The 23,634-nt window shown below is 38.9% G+C and overlaps 1 long non-coding RNA gene across 2 annotated transcripts in view; it reads left to right on the forward strand.

Moving 5' to 3' along the window:
* The first annotated feature begins 1,009 nt into the window (after window positions 1-1,009).
* Window positions 1,010-23,634, forward strand: part of LOC141422348 (uncharacterized) — a 41,191-nt gene continuing 18,566 nt past the window's right edge. The window contains exons 1-4 of one of the 2 annotated variants that reach the window (XR_012446898.1): window positions 1,010-1,478; window positions 20,672-20,897; window positions 21,817-21,950; window positions 22,969-23,038. This is a non-coding gene — a long non-coding RNA (uncharacterized lncRNA). Of the gene's footprint in view, window positions 1,479-20,013; window positions 20,898-21,816; window positions 21,951-22,968; window positions 23,039-23,634 lie in introns of those variants that run through there. The other variant, XR_012446897.1, reaches the window with a different exon arrangement.

Here is a 23,634-nt window from a genome sequence, read left to right on the forward strand (position 1 = left end):
TGTTTCTGTTGCGAAATCTGTAATTCTGATGAGTTTGCCTTTGTAGGTGAATTGGAATTTCTCTCTTACAGCTTTCAATATTCTTTCTTTGATTTGATTCTTGACATTTTAACTATAATATGGAGTAAGGAGTATCTTTTCTGGTCATGTCTGTTTGGGGTTTTAAATGCCTCTTGCACCTGGATGTCTATATATTTCCCAGGATTTTGGGAAATTTTTGCTATTATTTCATTGACTAGACTTTCTATGCCTTCAGCCTGTACTCAGCATCTTCTTTTACACTAAAACAGGTAGGTTTGATCTTTTAATCATGCCACAGAAGACTTGTATGTTCTGTTCATAAGTTCTTATTCTTTTTTCTTTATTACTCTCTGTGCTAATCCATCAACCTTGGATTCAAACTTTGATTTTCTATTTCACCTGACCTAGTCTATTGGCAAAGCTTTCAACTGAGTTTTTTTTTTTTTTAAATTTGACTTATTGAACTTTTCATTTCTAAGATTTCTGCTTATTTTTCAAAAATCTCTCTTTATTGAACTTGTCATTTATGTCCTATGTCATCTTCCTTAATTTGTTTAGTTGTTTTATGTATTTTCTTAAAATTCATTAATTTTTTTTGTGCTACACCTCTAGACCTTTACTTTTATTTTTGTTTTTGGGATAGGGTCTTGCTAACTTTTCCCTGGCTGGCCTCAAACTCATAATCCTCCTGCTTTTGCCTCCTGAGTAGCTGTGATTTCAGGTGTGTCCCAACATCATTGATCTTTAAAAAAATCATTCTTTTGAATTCTTTATCCAGAATTTCATCCACTTAAATATCTTTGGAATAGGTTGCTAGAGCATTTTGAGTTTTTGAAGGAGTCACATTTCCTTTTTTTTTTTTTTAATATTTCTTATATTTCTATGTTGAAATTTGTGCATATGTTGAAATGGATATCTCTTCCATTTTCATGTGAGAGTCTTTTTAGGGAATAGCCTTCTCTTGATGATGTGCCTTGGGGTATTGGATTGTTGTGAAGTATTGAATATATTTCTAATTGGATTTTTTTTAGCATGGTTTCCCTGTTACTTTTTTGTGGAGATCAGTGCATTTTGACACAGTGAATACTGTATGTATCAGAGACTGAGGGTCTTATTTTCTCTGTAGGTCTCACAAGAGTGGGGTATTTCTAGTGAATAAGGCAAATATATTGTAGATAGCAGAGTATATGGGCCACACTTATGTAATATTCCTCTAGTCTAGTCACTAATGTATGGTCTAAAGAGGTATGAGAGTGATCCATGATGTGGTGCCTTGTAGCTGTGGTGTTCACATCTTTTTTTTTTTGTTTTTTCTCTGTTGTTGCTGCAGGGGTGGATGACCAGAAGTGGATCTTTAGCTGTTCCTACTTGGAGCCTGGTCAACAGCTTTTTTTTTTTTTTTTAATTTCCCCTATTCTTTGAGTTTGAGTTAAAGTATTTGCTGAAATTTGAGCAGGGTGAGTAGTTTATATAACAATGTGTGCTGACTCTTAGGTGGGCTAGGTGTATAGCTCAGGGGAAGAGCACCTATATATAATGTACTTGAACTGCTGTATTTGATCCTCAGCCTTGTGCAGAAAGAGGAAAATAAATAACAGCAACAAGAAGCAGTGAACCAGATACAGAAATAAAGTAAAATCAAGTACCAACTATGACATCCATAACTCTAATAACAACAACAGGAATGGTGGGGCAGAAATAATATAAACTAAGAAGTTTTAAAAGATAAAGAAAGAAAAAGTAAGAAAGTGTGCAAAGTGGAATGCATGAGAAAATTAGAATACTGAAAAAGTGAAAAAGGAGAAATGAAGACCATTAATGAGAGAGTGAGAGATATTTATTATTAGAAGAAGGGGAAAGATAGAGAAAGTAACAAAAAGAAAAAATGTTATATAAAGAAAAAACAAAACAAAAATGCATAAATCAATCAAACAGCAAATTAAAAAAAGTCTTCATTAAAAAAAGTGAAAAGAAAATTATTGTCCCTATTGAGGTGATTGTGCAGGCAAGAGTAGATATTCACTACCTCTGCCCATCTGTACTTCTTTCTGTGTCTTCTTGGGTAATGCACCCTGTGGAGAGAGTAAAGTATGTGGAATATTCATTCTTTGTGTGTGTGTGTGTGTGTGTGTGTGTGTGTTGCTTGCCAATCAGGCAGTTGGAGTGGATGGGAGCTGGAGCTGATTGAAATGGCTTTCAGTTTCCCTGCACAAGCATAAGAAGGGCAGAACCAAAGTTCTCTTGGATGGAGTTTAGTCCAGGCACATGAGCTAAGTGTACCCCCAGGGTTGGGCTGACACTGAGTTTTGCTGCTTGTTTAGATCTTAGATGCCTTCTTGAAATCCACATGGAGGGCATGGTAACAAATTGTATTGGGTGGAGGAGATGAAATAGGTCTCTGCTTTCCAGTGTCCATTACTATGGCTTTCTGAGATCCAGTACCTACATGCCGTCATGCATGCCTACTTAGTCTCCTAACCTTCTTCAGCTGGCTGCCTGAACTGCCAGTCTTAAAGGGAAAACAAACTTTATTCTGCCTCATGTCTCAGAACAGAATACCACTGCATGTTTTTCAATGAACTTGCTTTAGTGGCATTCCACCAGGACCACACTGGGTCACAAATTAGATGCTGGCTTGAATGGTGTGGCAATACTTCCTGTGAGTGCCAAGGATAAGGAAAATGCAGCAGCAAGTTTGGACACAACCTTCTCAAGATGGCTCCCGTAACACCACCAACATGCAGCTTTTACATTGAGAGGCACAGAGTACTTCTCAAGTGCCAGCATGTAATACAGCACCTAGATCAGCTAAGTTCAGATTGCCTTTGTGTTCTGTGCCTGTTACTGTGCCAATTTCCAACTCCCCCACTCCATCTCCCCCTCTTTTTCTTTCTGTTATTTATCCCTTCTGGTGCACCAGTGGCCTCAGTAGGCTCAGTGCTGATGCACTCTTTCCTACTGTGTTCTGATAACCAGAGTTTCTGGATCTCTCCAATTCTGTCTCTGTCCGATATTAAACTTCAATGCATTCCCTCAGTCACCCACCTCACTGAGAAGTTGTTTTCTGGCTGATTTATTTCTCTGAGAAGCTGTTTGTTTCTAATTTGCTGTCTTGGATCCCACATCCTGAATGATTTTCTAACAAGCTCTGGGTACTTTCATCCTTCTCAGTTTTGGTCTCTGCTTACCAAACCTGTGAGCTTCCTAATGAAGATAACGCTTACCTTTATTTGGGCAGAATTAGTGTAGAAATCACCTGCAAATGTTCTTAGGCTATTTGAACCTATAGGTACTTCACTGGTACATATATGTATTAAGAATTCCTTATTTCTTATTGTGGTGCTGGGTAGAACATTAGCTTTTGTGACTCTCTAGTCATCTGTGATAATGGGAGGTAGAGGCTCTTATATTTTAAGCTTGTGAAACTCCCATGGATCTCTTTTCAGAGAGGGTCAGGACAGGATGATATGCAGGAGCACTAGAGAAAATTGGGGAAGTGGTCAGCAAATGGAACACATCGAATAAGCAATGTGGTGCTGTTATATATTAGTGATATTTTGGCATGATCTTGGCTTTTATTTTGTGATCATCTTTCAGAAGCTAGGAAACCAGCATTTTATTTTTCTGTTCCTCAGAGTATTGCATCCAAGGTACTGTGTTGTGGTCTTCACATCTTAAGGTGAATGTAGTAAAATTGGAAAGGTACTACAAATGAACAAGTGTATTGGTTAAATGCATGAAGAAGAAAAGACTCATGCCTCAGGAAATGTCTGAGGAGCTGTGGTTGTTTTAATGGAGGAAAAAAACCTGGGGTCCTTATTAGGCTTAAAAACATTAAGTATATTATTCAAATGGCATTGATTATCATGTCTTGAGTAGACCTAAGAAGGCTGATGGAAAAACATTTAAATTAAGCACAGAAGAGCACTTTTTAAATAGGAACAATTTCTGAACATAGGAATGAGTGCCTCCAGGTAATTGAAGAATTCTTTTTTTCACTGTTTATGGACAGATTTCATGACCACATGGATTGGATAGTTGAGATGTAGGCTTATCCAGAGCCCGGATGTACCCTCAAGGCTTCTCCCAGAGTTTATGTTCTGTGAACTCATATCTTCCTTTGATTCACAGGAAGATGTCAGACACACATTCACCTGGGTAGGGGGGCGTGGCGATACCTTCCTTGATATTTGCCTTTCTCTTAAGTTTCTCCTTTAGCTGTTTGGTCTGTATTTCAGGGTATACCAGCTCTCCTGTATGAGCAGTGTGATTGACTATTTCTAGATTGTTTGTATCAGCTCTGGTCACTGTAAGTGGAAACCAATTAGTGGAACACAACCATGGCCTGTGTGTATTGGAGGGTCCAGAACCATTTGGTATAACCACTGCTTGACCTGACACAGGTAGGGAGAAATGTGCAGTAAAAAGATTTGCTGGGTTTTCAACACCTTGGTTTCAAAACTGAAACTTAAAGGGGGTTAGCCCAGTTCTGCTATTTATTAGCTGAGTGATCCTGGGTGAGCCATTCAATTTTGTGAAATCTCACATTCTTCCTCTATAAAATGAGAATGAAAATAATAATACCTAATCCACTGGAATTTTGTGAAGTTCTAATGAGAAGAAAGAGTCCTCTGCAAATTACAAATTCCCATGCAGTGGTCAGTTTTGATCACTGGCTAGTTAGTCTTTTTCTCACACGTTCCTGGCTTCTCGTGTCCCTGCTCCTCTCTCCTGCTACTTTGTCCTTGGTGCCTAGGACCCTTGTATGGCTGCTGGGCTGTCCAGGTTTCTAACTTCCTCCTTCCAAGCAAGATTCAGTTTTTTTTTTTTAAAGTCTCTCTGTATGTAGCATATCCTTTTCTTGTTCCTTCAGGATTCTAATATTAAAGAGGTGACAATATGTGGGCAGTAGAGGATTGACCAGGTAAACTAACCTATCCAGTCACTCAGATTTTAAATGGGCAACTTTTGCCAGACAATAGTGTGCTGATCCAGGTAGAATGCATGAGCTCATTAAGAAGGCTCTTAAAGACAAGGTGATGCTGGTGATGACTAGAACCTCAGGTTTTCCTGGAAGCTGTGAAGTATTTCTGGTAGACGGACCATTTTACTCCCCAGGTTATACAAGACTGCATCTGCCTCTGTCAATGGCACTGAGGAGAAGCCTTGGGTTAGGGGAGGGTAGCTCTTCCTGTCTTCTCCCCAACACACACACACACACACACACACACACACACACACACACACACACACACATTCATACGTAGCCTCTCTGAGAACAGTCAATTCAAAGAGGTTAGGCTGGGGGCAAGTCAGAGTGCTAAATTCTGAACACTTGTCAGTGAAATAATGCTGCCTCTTAAAATAGCTCAAGGACGGTTCTGTGCAGGGTAGGTTCTGTGGATATTTGCATACACATATAAAATATCTTTATGTGGAAGGTATATTTTTAGCTGCAGTATGTACATAAACACGTATTAAAACACATGCCCAAATATAAGTCATGAAACAAAAATGGTGGAAGTCATATAAGTTACAATATTTATGTCCTGAGGATGGCTAAACTTAGCTACAGCATCTAATTTGCAGTGACGTCTTTCTTTAACAAGTTTTATAAGAGGGATGATTTAAGTCAAGGAGGAGCAGTGACTCATTCACATGGTGCCCAGTGGCTGAGCTAAGTTTAGAATACAAGGGATGCTAGGATCTTCTGGGGCTCAGATTTTTACTGTTAAGTCATTTTGCTCTTCCACACTGTTTTTTTTTAATCATTCACTTAGGTAAAACCAGGAACTTGTAATGCAATAGTAAAATTCTCATTTTCCTTATTTAATTAGTTCATTTTATATAGCTCCCTGTTTTAGGTTCTATTTTGGAACTCCATTCAAATAGTTTGGACTTACTTTGGTTGTTTTGCAATTCATGATATGAGATTTTAACAAACTGGGTTTTACCTTTAAATTATGATCAAGGTAAAGACCTTCAGCAATTAGATATGCAAATGGAGAGAAAATTGGGAAGAGTAAGAAATTCTTTTGCCAAAAGGGAGGAACAAATGATCCAAATAGTACAATTGGGGCTCAATAACTGTTAAAGGAAAAAACGAACCTGTATAGATTAACAAAGAGGCACAAACTAGTTCTGGCCTTACGCAGCCTAAGAAACCCCCAATTCTAGTACTCTTGGGCTCACACTGCTTCTGTGGAAGGTCTGGAGAGATCTCTCTCTTTCTTTTCTTTTTAAAAATTTATTAGCATGTTCTAGTTGTAGGGGAATAACTGTGACATTTACAAAAGTGCTTACAATATAGCTTATTTAGAGTTACACCGTCTGTCATTCTCCCTTATCTCCCTCTCCTCCTTCTTAGAACAGTTTCAACAGATCTCATTGTTCCATTTTCATACATGAATACATAGTATTTCCACCATATTTACCCTCCTTAACCCTTTCCTTATGTCCTTCCTTCTCCCACTGGTACCAACCTCCGGTAGGACTTACTTTACCTTTCTGTCCTTCATTTTTTAAAAAGACATTTTTTTTTAACTTTGAAAAAGTTCTGTTTCGTTCAGTCACCCATTTCTTAATTGGTTCGTTGATTTTAGGAAAGTTTAGTTTTTTAAGTTCCCTATATATTCTGGTTATCAGTCCCTTGTCTGATGTGTAGCTGGCAAATATTTTCTTCCACTCTGTGGATGGTCTTTTCAGTTTAGAAATCATTTCTTTTGTTGTGCAGAAGCTTTTTAATTTTATGAAGTCCCATTTATTCATCCTTTCTCTTAGTTGCTGTGCTGCTGGGGTTCTATTGAAGAAGTCTTTGCCTATACTTAATTTGTTGAAGAGGCTGTCTTTTCTCCATCATGTATTTTTGGCACCTTTGTCAAAAATGAGGTGGATATAGTTGTGTGGATTCATATCTGGGTCCTCTATTCTGTTCCACTGGTCTTCATGTCTGTTTTTGTGCCAGTACTGTGCTGTTTTTATTGCTATTGCTTTGTAATATAGTTTGAAGTCAAGTATTGTGATACCTCCAGCTTTGCTCTTTTTGTTGAGTAATGCCTTGGCTATTCACGGTCTCTTGTGTTTCCAAATGAACTTTAGGGTAGATTTTTTCAATCTCTGTGATGAATGTCATTGGGATTTTGATGGGAATTGCATTAAACATGTAGATTGCTTTTGGTAGTGTAGCCATTTTTACTATGTTGATTCTACCAATCCATGAGCACAGGATATCTTTCCATCTTCTGTAGTCTTCCTCGATCTCTTTCTTCAGGAGTTTGTAATTCTCCTTGTAGAGGTCATTCACATCCTTTGTTAAATTTACTCCTAGGTATTTGATTTTTTTTTTTGAGGCTATTGTGAATGGAATTGTTTCCATGTGTTCCTTCTCAGTTTGTTCATTGTTGGTTATAGAAAAGCTAATGATTTTTGTAGGTTGATTTTGTATCCTGCCACCTTACTGTAGCTGTTTATGGTATCTAAGAGTTTTTGGGTAGAGTTTTTTGGGTCTTTAAGGTATAGGATCATATCATCTGCAAATAAGGATATTTTGACAGTTTCTTTATCTATTTGTATTCCTTTTATTTCTTCTTCTTGCCTAATTGCTCTGGCTAGAAATTCCAGTACAATGTTAAATAGGGGTGGGGATAGTGGGCACCCTTGTCTCGTTCCTGATTTTAGGGGGAATGGTTTCAGTTTTTCACCATTAATATGATGTTGGCTGTAGGTTTGGCATCTGCAGCCTTTACAATGTTGAGGTACATTCCTTCTATTCCTAGTTTTCTTAGAGTTTTTATCATGAAGTAGTGTTGGATCTTGTCGAAGGCTTTTTCTGCATCTATTGAGATGATCAAGTGCTTTTTGTCTTTGTTTCTATTGATGTGCTGTACTACATTTATAGATTTGCGTATGTTGAACCACCCCTGCATCCCTGGGATGAAGCCAACTTGGTTGTGGTGAATGATCTTTCTGATGTGTTGTTGGTTTGCCATTATTTTATTGAGGATTTTTGCATTGATGTTCATTAGGGAAATTGGCCTTAGTTCTCCTTTTTGGAGGTGTCTTTGTCTGGTTTTGGGATGAGGGTAATAATTGGCTTCATAAAATGAGTTAGGCAGTGTTCCTTCGCGTTTTATTTCATGGAACAGTTTAAGGAGAGTTAGTGTTAGAAGAAATTCAAATGGCCAGAAAACATATGAAAAAATGCTCACCATCTTTGGCCATAAAGGAAATGCAAATCAAAACCACACTAAGATTCCACCTCAACCCCGTTAGAATAGCCATCATCCAAAACACCACCAACAAGTGCTTGTGAGGATGTGGGAAAAAGGAGCCCTAATCCACTGCTGCTGGGAATGCAAACTGGTGCAACCACTCTGGAAAAAAAATTTGGAGACTTCTTAAAAATCTAAACATAGACCTGCCATATGATCCAGCAATCCCACTCCTGGGGATATACCCAAAGGAATGTAACACAGGTTACTCCAGAGGCACCTGCACACCCATGTTTATTGCAGCACTATATATAGTATAGTATAGTAGTTATATATATACCTACCCCTGTTAGTTAAGCTTGATGTTCTCATGAGTGTCTTTGGCTGTAGTCTGGCTTGTTTATGGTGGTTACTGATACACAGTAGTATATTCCATCTTTTATCAGCATGGAGAACTTAGTCTATATTTTCCATCCTCATTCAGAAGTTACTCACATCCGTTTCTCCTCCCATTATTTCTTATTCTCCTTCAATATTTGCTCTACCGAGTATCAGTTTAGACCTCATTTATGTTTCCGTGAATCCTGACATGATTTGAGCCCATTCATGCTTGATGCCTTTGTTGCTGTGATTCTCCCAAGTATTCCCCAGAAAGGCTACTTGGTACAATTTCTAGTTGCTTTTACTAAACATCTAGTAAGAGTTGTTCAATGGGAGGGGATTGTTCTCTTTTAAGTGTGTCTTTGTGGCCATCAGAGATTTTCATATTTACTGCTTTGTCTTGTTGCTACAGGATTTCCAGATAACTGCTTAAATTTTCTTTAATTGCTTATTTGCTTATTTGCTCAGTGTGTCCCAACTGAAGTTTATCTCTGTTGTTGGATGTTAATTTGTTTCTATCATAAGAGCTATTGCAGTCTGAAATGTTGGTAATATTTTGCTGCCTTATTTGGGTGATGATTATGTGGGTGAGTTCAGTTTGTGGAAATTTATTAACTGTACATCTATGAAAGGTACATCTCCTATAAGTATGTTGTACTTTAAAAGTAGAAAATCTATTGAATATTATCAAAATATTTATATTTGTACACAAGCTCTTTTATTTTTGTTTTATAGGCATAGAACTACTGGGTTATAAACTTTATTCAAGGCTCTTGCTAAATGGCTTTCAAAGGAGAATTTCAGTTTACATTTCCACATCTGCTCTAAATCTTACTACTTAAAAATATTTTGATAATATATAAGCAAAGTCATTTCATTATTCTCATTTAAATTTCTTAAATATCCATGTATTGGACATGTCCCAGTTTAGAAAACATAAATTGTAAAAGCAATCTGTCTTTGTATATTTTCGTATACATCCATACTTATTTATATACACACAAAAACATGCATGATATGCATATCTATATATAAACACACACATACCACACACACATACATATATATGTTTATGTTATGTGTATCCACATACTCATTATGGAAAAACTGGAAATGTAGAAAACTAGAAAGGATGATTTTGGCTAGATGATCTTTAAGCTCTAAATGCTATGACCATGATATCAAAACATTTCATCTCTGAGGCCATAAAGCCAAAGTCCTGATAAAGAAGGTGATTTTTAAATCATCTCTGATGAGAACTAATTTTTTATGCTTAGATTAAAATGTACCTTGTTTTTTAGTTAACTGAAAGCCACCCTGAAAGAGAGGACACCAGTGCCCTTTGTCTACAAGTTGTATCTACAAACAATTACAGCTCTAAGGATATAGAGATTTTCTTAGGTAGAATTCCATTAAACATTCCAGTGATGAATATTTCACTCAGACTCTCAGTTATATTTCACTTCCTCTTTGGGAACAAGCAATAATGCAAAGTCTGATGGCTCTAATTCAGGAGCGATTGTTGCCCAGAAGGTGCATCTTGTCCCCAAATGTATCATTGTGTTTATACTTCTCAGTTCTAATAGACCTCTATCTTTCATGCAAAGGACAAAATGCCTATAGCTACGCTTTCAAATTCTCAGAGAATACTAAAGCTGTGTGTGTCAAGCCTTGCTAAGTCTGGAACATTTCTCACCCAAATGTTTCTTTCTAACCATACTTTTAAAGCAAGTTCTCCGGCCAGTTAACAGCAGTCTGTCTTAGGTTGATTTCTCAGAAGCAGATTCTGAGAAGAGGATTCCTGTGAAATGGATGTATTTACTAGTAAGTGACCCTTCATAGGGTATTGAAAGAGTACGACTTGGAAAGGCAAGAGGCTGAACAAAGGTGTGGTGTGAAGCAAAGACCTACAAAGGGTAACTCTTGTAGTTGTGCCCACCAGGTTGGAGGCTGCAGTTTTGTTCTCTGCACTCGTCAGTCATGGGTTAAGGGCTGCTGCCCCCAGGAGACATAAATTCCTAGATACTTGTGACAGTCCATGCAGGCAGCTAAGAGGTTCAGAATGCTGGCGGGTGGGGCAAGCTAACAAAAACCAAGACACAAGGACAAGAAGCAGTTGGGAATGGAAATGTACTGTGAGCCAGTGAGCAAGCAAAGGGCAGAGGAATTGGAGGACAGGGAGTGGGTTGTTGACAACAATTGCTGCCTCAGCCCATAGGTAGCACATGAGGGAAAGGAGCAGGGAAGTTGATGTCTTCATTCAGTTGAGCTGACTCTCTGTGGCTTCAGTTCCATAATCTATACTCCAGCATTTCCTGTCCCAGAAAACATCTGGGAGGACTTTTAGGGGTGGGAGGGAAGTAATGAAAATGATAATTGAAACTCACATTTATGTTAAGTGCCAGGCTCAGCTAAATACTTGGCATGTATTTCTTCATTTGCTGAAGCCCATTGAGTTTTAAGTAGCTTGTTCCAGGTCACTCAATTAAGTTGCGGCAGAACTGGATTCTCAATGGTGAACTGAGAGCAAGTGCCTGCTCTTAGTCACTGTGCAAAGCTGACTCCAAGTGCATCCTCTTAGGCCTGTGGATCAAAGCTCTGCCTCTGACTTGCAAGGGAGAGGACGTGAGAGGACAGAATTTTTAATAAGGATGAGGACACAATTTTTTTTAGAGCACCATTTGTTTAATAACACCTTGGATTTTAATTACACGTATTTTTGTTTACTTGTCTGTTCTGCATTGCTTCAGTGTGTCAGCTACTTGGTCACCCAAAGCCAAACTTGTCGTTCACCAACAGGCAGTATGTGTGAGTCAACACGTGGCAAACTCAGCATCTCTGCACCTTCCAGACTCTGGTGGACCATAAAAATAGACTTGTTTTTTTTTTCACCTGTGTAAATTTGAAGATTAGTTTTTCCAGATAATGGCTGTGTGAACCTGACCATAATTTAATTTCTTTGAGCATCAATTTTTTTTTTCCTGGTAAGCAGTGGGAATGATGGTATCGACTTCAAAAAGATGTTGAGATGACTCAAGGTGATAATTATTTAGAGCATCTAGTATGTAATAGGACCCAAAAATATTGAATGAGGTCAGATGCAAATACGAGTGCTTTGAGAGTAACTGAGAAAGGGGCTTTGTTGATTTTCCTTGATTATAATTAGATATTTAGACTCTATAAAGAATTTGCTGTGGTTTAGATACGGTTCGAGTGTGTCCCAAAACTTCATGAGTTAGAAGGTAGGGTCCCCGTTTGGCAATGTTAAGAGGTAGTGGAAGGTTTAGAGATGGTCTAAATGCAAGGTAATTAGATCATGGGAGCACCATGCTTGGAAGAGATTAATGTAGTTAGAGTGGAAACCTGGTCAGTACCCTTGAAAGTGGGATTTCATAGTGAGGCTACTCCCCAATTACTTGACTCCTTCTGTATACAGTTGTTTCACTTCCTGTTTTTTTGCTGTATTGTAGTGCAGCCAAGAAGCCCTCACCAGAGGACTTGCACAGTCTTGCACATTCAGTCTTCAAAACTGTGAGCTGAATAAACTTTTTGTCATAAAGTACTCAGTCTCAGGTATTTCATTAGTCATCATATTAGTGAATAGACCTAATATAGGATTCTGGGCTTTGTCTATGACAAGCCCCTTTGTGCCTTGACTGTGGGCCATGCCGATGTAGGCCACGCACATGTATGAGCCCCATGCAGAGCCCCAAGGTTCATTTATCCTAGCCACCACTAAGCATTGGCAGCAGGTTCCCTGTGAGCCCCCCTTGCTGCCATCCATCAGTTAGAAGAGTTGCACTGAATGTATTGTCACTTAGCCACATAGCTTAGATCTTGGAGAGAATCAGATTCCTGAAGGCAATTCCATTAACCACTTAATACACTTAGGAACCAGTAACACTGGAAGCGTCCTGTTATCAACGAGAAAGTATGTCTCAAGAAGGTTGAAACATATTTGTTTCCCTACTCTTCCTGTCCATTCACAGTGGATGCTTGTTGTCATGGTAACAGAAACAAGAGCAAGTAAGAGTTTTTTGAGTGCCCTAGATGCTTTCGTATAAGAAGAAGGTGAGGTTGAATTGAAATGTGGACATGAAATATCATTTTCATTTCTCTTTCCCTACAGAGGGCAGAGGTCATGATTGTGCCTGAATCTATTTTTCCAAAAGTAAGCATATTCAGTCACTACATTTGAAGATTAAAGGAAGAGAGAGAGAGGGAGATGGAGAGAAAAGGGGCTCTCCTCCTCCCCTCTTGCTCCTTCCCCAAATGTTTCATCCAGTGATGAATGTTCCAGTGGGAACATTTTCACTCTCTCCAGTCAAGTACTCCAACACATTTACCAGTTTTAAGAAAATTTATAACATTTTTCTCTGTTTGGTCTCTATATTTCAAAAAAGTATGTAGGGTAGGCTCTATTTTTTAAAACATTGATCTGATTTAACTAAATAAGAAAGCAAAAAGGATTGGATTTAGTTTGGAGCTGGAGGGTGAGTTTTCCTTATTTATTCTGTCTGACCCAAACAAAGCTGCCTATTTTGGGAGGTTCTTCTTCCTTTGGGCTGGGCCCCTTTTGCCTCTGCCCCAGCATGGAGGCTATATCTCTGTATCCTCTCAATTTTGTCCTTTTCTGTCTCTTCTGTTTCAAGGTACACCTGACATACCACATTCCTGGCTTACCCCTCTCCCTTTGCAATGTCCATAACTCAGCCCACATCCCTCAGCCTCACCCTGGACAGGGACTCCCTGATTCCAGGTTGCTCCCTCATTGGAGAGCACTTTTCCTTTCCTTGGTGTATTTGTGTTGGAATTCATCCATCCCCCAAAGTCATCTCTACGGCCAATAGAATAAACAATTGCCACTAGGAGGTCTGAGTCATAGGTGGGGCTTAGCAAAGGTAAGGATGAGAGGATCTAAGGAAGAGAGGATCCAGAGGGAGAGGACTATGATGCTGGCCCTCAAATGCTGCCCTTTCTAGCTGTGACAACTTGGACAATTTATTGAACTTCTTTGAGCCTCAGTTTCCTCATTTGTAAAATATTATCAGTGCCTACTTTAGAGTTATTGAGTATTAGCTGTAATAATGCATACAAATTGCTTGGTGTTATACCCAACCCATGCTAAATGCTCAGTAAACTTTATTATTATTGCTAATATTATTATCACCATAGATTAACTTCATTGGTATGTGTAGGATGCCTTACAGGAGAATTTGTTCTTCAGAACCAAGCCCGTGTTGGTAGACTTTGAGAATGTAAAGACATTTCAAAGTCTCAAGTGGGTAGATGCTCACTCGTGATACTTTATTAAGCATACTTTGATACTTGGATATTTGACATACACAAAAAGAATTTGAAAAAAAACCCCACATCTAATATTTATGAAGCCAGAGGCCTGAGTATAAATAGAGGTCCGCAAATTAAAGGTCTAAGTCAAGCTGCCAAACTGTAACTTTTGTTGTAACTTCCCATCCTGGCATATACATCTTCATGGCAACCTGAAAGGCAGATCTGAATTTGGAATTTTGGGACTCCTTGGTGGTTTGTGCTGAAGTGTGGTGATCCAGAAGGAGCAAGCCTCAGTTGTTGGCCTGAGACCGGTCTGACTGTCCCCATTCCTGGTTCTATGCTGCGTGTATTTGTGTGGGCATCTTTGCCTACTGTGCACACCACCTCCAGGCCTACAGGGAGCACGTTAGCCCTGTGCTACACACTCAGGAGGAGGGAACCTGGGAAGTGGTGTGCCAGGCCCTGGAAGCAGGCTTGAGGTTGTTAGCCATGTGGTCTCTGAGGTCCCAGATACTCAGATCAAGATCTGGGAAATGGGGATGGGCTTCAGATATGCACATCCTGTTGACCCTGCTGATTCTCCCAAGGGGTGGGGTGCAGCTGGATGAGAACTAGAATGGGGATCTGGGACAAGACTCCTCTTGCTTGGACCTAAAAGAGGCAACTACTGTTAGTTACAGAGGAGAGGGAAATCTGGTAACTTAAAAATTAAAAATTCTGGCACCAACTTAATGAAGGGCAGATTAAAACATATTAATAGTCTGTATTTAGCAAATAAGTCTAGCAATGCATGACTTTAATTATATTCTGGTAGCAGAATTGCTTTTTGTAGTATCAGTATTTCAGTGCTTGCTTATAGTTTAACAAAGCACTTTTAGAATCAATACCATATGTCGCTGAATTAATTAAAAATACCATTTGTATTTTTGCAGCCTAAAATATGAATCACAGATATCAGTTCATTCATTCATGTGACAGATACATATTAAGCACCTACTCATTAGGTATCTGCCAGGTACTGTGCTAGGCACTCTCATACTATCCATAATGAAAGGGAGAATGACTGGATCGTCTGCATTTTGTAAACAATTGACACAAGACATTAAATTGGAGATTCAGGCACATCTGATGAGAAAATATTTCTCAATTCATAAAATGTTCTTGTTTTCCAATACCAGCACTTGATTTCCACTTGATTAAAAAATGCAAATGATGGAATTTAGATACATTCTTTTTACAAATGACTCTTCTCTGTGAATCCCAAATTCTTCTCACTTAACTTACGTCTCTGAGGATCGTGTTCTAAGCATGGAAACCTGGAATGACTTTTTCTATTTGTTATATGACCAGATTGGTGATGCTGCGATCCAAGGGGGTATAGAATGGTGGTGGTCTTATATTAGTCTGTTTCCCATTGCTATAAAAATACCTGAGAACTGGAGGCATGGCTCAAATGATACAGCACTTGCTTCCAAGTACAAGGCTGAGTTCAAACCCCAGTACTCCCAAAAAACCAAACCAAACCAAACCAAAACCCAAACCAAAAATCTTGAGGCTGGGTAATTTGTAGTTTTGGTGGCTGAAGGGCCATGATCAGGCAACTCAATATGTATGGCCTCTAGTGGGGATCTCATGTGATGCATCATAGTGCCAGGAAGAGACCACATGGCTAGACAGGAAGCCTGAGAATAGGGAGGAGCTGGTCTTGCTATTTTATAACAACCTACTCTTTAGGGAGCCAATCCACTCCTGGAGACCTGCACTAATCTTTTCTGAGGACAGCATCCCTAATGGCCCAATTAGCTTGTGCTAAGCCCCACATCTTAAAAGATCCATTTGGGGTTTGGAGGCTTGGCTTAAGCGGTAAGAAGCTGCCTAGCAAGCACAAATCCCTGAGTTCAAACCCCAGTACTTCTCCTCTGCAAACAAACACTTTCAGTGTTGTCACACTGGGGACCAAGCTTCCAACATGTGAACCCGAGGGACATACTTAGACCTTATCTAAACCATGGCAGGTCTGAGCTAAGGCATTTAGGTGAATGCCAGGATCTTTCTCCAGGGGTGAAGGAACTAGGAATGGGTAGTAACTCTGGGGACAGATCTTAATGCTTGACACTTCATTGATATCTCATAAAAGTTGATTGAATATTGTAACCCTACACTGTGCCAGAGACATGGTCATTGAGAGTTCTCTATTAACAGTGGCACTTGACCACCAATGTTCTAATGACTATATATCTGTTTCTTATTTTATGCTTGTATATGTAGATGGGAAGCAATGGAAATGGAAAGAGTCCTTAAAAAACTGAGTGTGTGGGGCTGGGAAGAATAAATAATGAACTTAAAAAATTTATTTTTATTATATTATTTTTGTACTGGGGGTACACTGTGACATATACAAAAGTGTTTACAAAATGTCTTAAATTCACTCCCTCCATCATCTCGTTTCTACCCCTCCCCGCGTTCTTAGCACAGTTTCAACAGGTCTCACTTTTCCATTTTCATGCGTGAGTATATAATATCTCTACCATATTCACTTTCCCATACTCTTCCTTCTATTCTCCTTCCTTCTACAGGAATTACCTCCCCACCCCAAAAAGGACCTGTTTTGCCTTCCTGTCCTGTTTTTGAAAAAAATACATTTTTATTTAAGATATCTATATGGGGAGTTTCATTATGACATTTCCATGTATATATGTATTATATCCAGAATTGGTTCATTCCCTCCATTTTTTTTCATTTCTATCTTAGTCCCCTTCATATGGTGATTTGAACAGGTTTAAAAATTCTATATTCATTCTTGTATAGAAAGTACATCAACCATATTCACCTTCTTTATTTCCTTCTGAACTTTCATTTGAAGATAATGGCATATATTCCAGTCAAATTAGAACTCTTTCACCATTTATTTGAACATCAGGTTCTGAATAGCATTTTTGTATGACATTTGAATACTATCTGCATAAATGTATGCCTATAATTTATTGAAATCTTGTTAATCTAGAAATAGAGAAAAAAATGCATGAAGATCAAACCATCCCAGGGTCATGGAGTATGACTCACAGCCATCATCCTTAAAGCATCTCCAGGTGCTGTGAGGGTCACAGCCGAGGTCCTTGCATGGCATGCAATAGCCACCTTCTCTAAGAAGTGATAATGACATCCTTCTTTCCCCCACATTACTGAATTTTTAAAGTTTGCTCAGGCACATGGGCTGAAATTCTTATTTCATATATTAGGAATATATATGGATAAGTTAGCTCTACATTTAAAATATGATTACCCTGGAAAATGGATCTTAGGAAGAATGCTTTCTCTCTTATCACCTTCTTTTAAATATCTTGTGGAACTCCTGGGCATCCACCCAAAAGAATGCTAAGACAGGGTACAGTAGAGACACCTGTACCCCAATGTAGCCAAGCTCTGGAAACAACGCAGATGACCTACAACTGATGAATGTATCATGAAATTGTGGTACATACACACAATGGAGTATGACTCAGTCACAAGGAATAATGACATGGGTTTGAAGGTAAATTGGATGCAATTGGAAGACATCATGCTAAGTGAAGTTAGCCAGGATCAGAAACACAAAAGATGCATGTTTTCCCTCATATGGGGAAGATAGATCCAAAGATAAACATATATACAAAAACAAGCATGATCATATACAAACTCAGATGCAGAACACTCAGTAGAGCTACTCTATGGAACTCAGGGAAAGAGGAAAAGGAAAAGAGAATGATAGAGCATCAGTAATATCACATACCATAAGATGTAAAGGTAGAGAATATAAGAATGTGTATTGAACTCTCTCTACAACAAAATTAGAGATAAGGGCAAAATAGTTTCTGCTGGGTATTGAGGGGGGGAGCCGGAGGGGGTGGAGTGGGTGGTAAGGGAGGGGGTGGGGGCAGGGGGGAGAAATAAACCAAGCCTTGTATGCACATATGAATAATAAAAGAAAAATGAAAAAAAAAAAAAAGAATGTGTATTGAAAACTGTTGAAAAACTGGGTGAGGGTGGTAAAGAGGTAAGGGAGAGTATTGGAGGGATTGAACAGACTAAAGTAAAGCACACCCACAGTGGGCATATATTGAAATACTCCTCTGAATGTCAACTTGAATATTTAATAACGAAAATGAGGACTGAAAAATAGGCACAGTGTGTGGGGGCGGGGGTACTAGTGGGAGGAGGAAGGGTGAAGGAAGGAGATTAAGGTGATGGTATATGGTAGATGGACTTCAAATACCTATTTGAAACAGAACAAAACAATCTCTTGCAATTGCTTTAAGTGGGATGAGGAGGAGGCTGAGGGGGAGAGATGATGGGGGCAATGTAAATAATGTATAACATAAGTCTAATCAGAATTGTCACTATGAATCCCCCCAATAATGAATGTATCCTAATAAAAATATTATAATAATAAAAAAAATCTTGTGGAGGCCATTCAAATAAAAGTTTGGTAGGAGGGAGAAGAAGGGGTGTTTGTGAGAGGAGAGAAAGCCTGGGAAGGGTCCTGAGAGCAAGTTTCTAGGGAAGACCAGAATGATCTAAGGGAGAGAAGGGAGGAAAAAGACAGGGAGAAGGGTGTTAAAAATTTTCCAATTTTGTCATTTGGTGTCAAACTGAATTAACTAAGACTATGAAGACATTTAATACCCTTTGTCCTTATAAGGAAGCATAGAATTGAATAGAAGAATGTTATATATTGTGTGAAGCAATCAGACAACTCTGCATATGTAAAAATTAAAAAAACCCACCTCTTCTGGGTGTAAATTGCAACAGTCTTATTTCAATAAAGTACAAAGTAAGCAGCAAAAAAATGCTCAAACTGTACTCAAGGCCACTCAACTGATGGGTCAGACTGGGCCTGGGATCCTTGTTCTTGCCCTTGGCCTATCCTGCCTCTTCACTACCCTAAGTCAGAGACAACAGATGGTCACTGGATCCCCATGGGGTCATTGTAATTAGTGTAGAACTAAGGGCATTAGGCTAGTCACAGTTTTGTTTTAGGTTTGTGCAGGGTCTACATATCTGGTTTGTTGCTATAACTTTTTATTTGAAGTCACAATCATCCTATGCTAGATTGTTATTTTATCATTTGTCATTAGAATAGAAAGATAACTTTTTTTTTTTTATGCCAGCAAAGTCATTATCACCTCCTACATTCTCTAGAATGGGCAAAGATTTGCCAAACCCAGGAATTAGGGAGGCTTGCAAAGTCTTTGCCATTTAAATTGGGTTCCTAGAGTGAGCAAGCTGAATGTCTGTGAGTCCTGTGTGTGTGTTTCAGATAATGCCTAACACTCTTTTGTTGTAGAAGAGGATCTTTCAGATACTGACAGTTGTTTTTTTGTCTCCCTTATCCTCCTGTACTTAAAATGATTTTAACAGGCTTCATTGTTACATTTTCCTACAGAAGTATATAAAGTACATGGACCATAGTCACCCTCTTTGTTCACCCTCCCCTCTCCCACTAGCACTCACCCCCTAACATTTCATTCTTCATTTTTTAAGTGTATATTCATTGTTCAGAGGGGTTTTGCTATGGCATTTCACCTGTGAATATATTGTACTTTTATCAGATTAGCCCCCCTCTATTACTCTCTTCCTTATCCCATACCCCTATTATTCAGCAGCTTTCAGTGCATTTTGTTCTGCCATCTTCCTATACAGGTGTGGTAGATTTTGGTATTATTCACTCGCTATCATTCTCTTTTCCCCAAGAGTTATTTTAACCCTTTGAGTGGGAATGGTTACTCAGATGAGAATATTTATTTATTTGGTTTTTTGAGGCAGAGTCTTGCTATGTAGCCTCAAAATCATGTAATCCCAAGTGCTAGGATTACAGACAGGCCTGCACCTCTATACCTGGCTCTTGGAGATTTTAGTTTCATGTGTACATCTAGTGATGAGTCAAGCTTCAGCTTCCCCCATAGCTGGGACTACAGTTACATGTCATGGCAGCCAGCAGAAGATTTTTTTAAAGTTGTCTAGGTAATTCTAATGTTAAGAAAAGTTTGAGAATTACTGCCTTAAGAGATTGCTCCCATCCATCTGTTCTGAGTCCCACTGGACTAGGCTGTCACTTGCCCCAATACTCAGAAATATAGTGGCAAAGGGCAGGAAAAGCGCTTTAACCAGTGTGGACATATCAGGAAGAACAGAAAAATAAATTTTGTCTTTGAGGGACCAACAGGAACTTTGAGATTTTTTTAGAAGAGTGGAACAAAGACAAGGTTGGGGTTTGCGTAGTTGGCAGAACAGGCCTTGGTCTGGTTGAGCATTATCTCAGAAGTGGTTCTACTAAGCTCAGGGAGAGTCATCATCACTTAAGGGGGTAATTTTTTTTTCTAATTATTAGATGATTGCTCCTGCTTAGAGGGACACCTTGGTTCCCATTATTAAATAATTGTTCCCTCTTCAGGGGGACAATCTTGTCATGGGGTGATCTGTTCTGCAAGGCTTCCCGATTACTTGGGGGTAGTTTTGGTCCCTTTTCATAAAGATGTTTATTGATCAGGCCTTTCATTCCTGGAATCCAAGGTAACTGCAGAAGACAGTGACTTGAAAAGAAAAGTTAAAGAGGTCATATTGAGCCAGACAGAGGCAAAATGGAGTTAGTTAGGACTGTGATTGGACACTTGTTTACTCATGGGGAAACTTCCAGGAACTGCTGCAAATGTTGCCCCTTGCAAAGGGTTTCAAGTCTGGGGAAGTAATTTTCTAGCTCTCCTAAATTATTTTTGTGTGTACAAACTCAGGACTGAAGGTTCTTTGAAACCCTAAATTGAAGTGGTTTGCAGCAAGGCATAATGGAAAGAGCATTACAGACCTCAGCAGAAAGCCTGATGTTGAAGAACAGCTCCATTGCACACTTGCTTCATGAGTGTGGGCAATTCTCTTGTGCACTCTGAACCTCAGCTTCCTCACGTGTTCATGGAGATGGTGATTGCTGTACTGCAGTCTTCCTGAGAGAGCAGTAATGAGGTATGTGACATGCACAGCACAGGGCCTGGCACCTGGTCAGCAGGTGTTTACCTCACTTGACTTGCTTCCATCTCTGTCTAGTTGGAGGTACTACAGAGTAAAAGGGAGCGCTTTCAGTTACTTCATGAATTTGAGAACAGTACCATGGATTCGGATCACTGAACATTTAAAAAAGAAAACAAGTTTTAATGAAGCAAAGCATCTATAGGGAAAATTATGCAAATCACACGTTTAATTCAGCAAATTTGTGTCCATTTAGGCAGTACCAAGTTGAAGAAATGACTAACCTTCCATAGGGTTTCTTCCCCTACTACCTTCTTGCAAAGGTGACATCTGATTTCTAACAAGATAGACATTTTTGTCTGCTTTTGAATTTAACATAAATAGAATCACTCAGAATGTGCCCATTTCTGTCTGATTCCCTTGGCTCAATGTTTTGTTTGTGAATTTCGCTGGTGTTGTTATAGGTAGCTGTTGTTTTTTCTGAATCATTGGATTTTCAAGTTGGTAGAGGTCATAGACTTTCTCTAATCTACACCCTCTTCCCCCATTTTCCAGAAAAGAGAAGTAAGGGCCAGAGGTGTTAAGTGGCCCAAATTTACAAGGCTAGTTAATAGCAGAGATGTAATTAGATTCCAGGTGTCCCAATTTTAGACCAGGGCTCCTTTCTGAATTTTCCACAGCAGTAGCCTATGGAGTTCAAATGCATAGCTCAATGATTACTTTTGGCATGCTCTATCAGGGTAAAAAGAAAAGAGGTACATGAAAACCAACATTCTATGTGTAGATGTGTATCAATTCTAGACTTGATGATTCTATCATCCTCTTTGGATTGGATCCTTTCCTTTACATGAGATTATTTAGACTGATTACTGTTCTCAAGCTGGGAACCAACTATATACCTTTTTGTTTTTCACAGACAGGGTCTCACTATGTCGCTCAGTGACCCTCCTGTTCTTCCTCCTGAGTATAGACATGTGCCACCATGCCGGGTTTCCAGTTGTATATCCTGAGTGCCAGGACAGAAATTATCTATACCAAAATATTATATTGGTAAGATATTACACTAAATTTCAAAACTTTTAGTAGAGAGTCTACAATTTCTGCTACGTTTTATAGTCATGAATTGGATCTGCTCATTTAATTCTGAATCTACATTATACAGTTTATGGTTAATTTACTTATATTTAAGTCTAAGAGATTATTGGTATTTCTTTATAAGTCTATATATTTGCATATTTATAATGCCATGTGTTACATAGCATGCACAACTCAGTATCATTCAGGATGCCCTTTATTCAATGAATTCCTTTTCTTAATATAGTTGTCCTTTCCTCCCCCAAACATGTCCTGGTGCCCACAATCCTGCAAGTACATTTGTCCCATTAGGTTCAAGCAATATTTAAAGGTTTCTGTTAAGATGTATATGTGTTGGCTGTGTGTATGACATGCTTTGTGTCATCAGTACACTTTGCTGTTGTACCTCAGAGAGGATGGACCATTTGGTTGGATGGAAAAGGGAAGGGAATGTCTGGTTAGAAACTGCACTGGAGTGGAGGAAAGATTTTCCTGAGTAACAAAATAGACTGGACTGAATCTCATGTCACAAAAGTCCTATTAAAGCTGGGTGCCCATGGCCCATGCCTGTAATCCTAGCTACTTGAGAGACTGAGATCAGGCCAGCCTGAGCAAATAGTTCATGAAACCTCTGTCTCCAAAATAAGCAGTGATAAAGTGCCTGCTTTGTAAAAAACCATTCTTTAATCACTGTCATCCTTTAACAGAGGGAAGGAGTGCTTGTGGAAAGGGGAAGGGTGGGAAGAATTCCCTGGAGCACCTTATTTCATCCTAATTAATACTGGTTAAATATCCCAAATTCAAACTGGAGTTTGAATTTTGGTTCTTTCATTTACTCAGTGTGACCTTGGGCAAGTTACTTAATCCTCTATGCTCCTGTTTCCTCACTTACAAGATCCTCATAGGATTACTGTGAGGATTGAATGAGTTCCTTTATGCAAAGTGCTTGTAATGGTGCATTAAGTCATCATCCTAACAATCATTCCACCTACAGGGGCAGAGGAAATAACTGACTCCTATTGGGATCTAAATATATAATTCGATTTTCTTGACTACATACTAAGGTAAGATTAGTGTCATTTGTGTTTTCTCTTAAGTCTAATAGGCAAGAAATATACTTTCTGCCAGAATAATGAAATACAATTTTACTATAACAAAATAATAGGGAAGACCTTGGAGCCCTACCATGGGATTTTTATTAGTTCTGACCTTTATTTGTATGTTTTATTCAAGAGTCACGTAGAAACTGTGTGGCCTGGAGCAACTTCTTCCCCCTTCTGAACCTGTTTCCTAATCTACAAAACTGCAACAGCAATACTTACCTTAGGGGCTATTATTGGGAATAAGCAAAATGATACATACAAAGCACTTGCTCTAGTTCTAGGCCTGCAGAAGGTCCTTGCTAGCTTCCCTAGTCAAGTCTGAACAAATGGGTGAAATTCCCTTTCTGCATAGATCATAGGTGTTTCTTGTCTGCATGTTAACGTTAAGAGTTTTCTCAGCTGCTGGGACTTAGGGTGTTTGGTATCCTTGGGTTACTTCAAGTATACAACTGAACAACCTACTCAGATATCAAGTGTTTACTGAGCATAGCTCATGAGCCCTGGCTTGCTTCAGCAAGGACTTTTACTGATGATTTTGAACATATAAGTGTGTAGAT

Source organism: Castor canadensis, chromosome 4 (assembly GCF_047511655.1).
Source record: "Castor canadensis chromosome 4, mCasCan1.hap1v2, whole genome shotgun sequence".
NCBI classification, from domain to species: domain Eukaryota; kingdom Metazoa; phylum Chordata; class Mammalia; order Rodentia; family Castoridae; genus Castor; species Castor canadensis.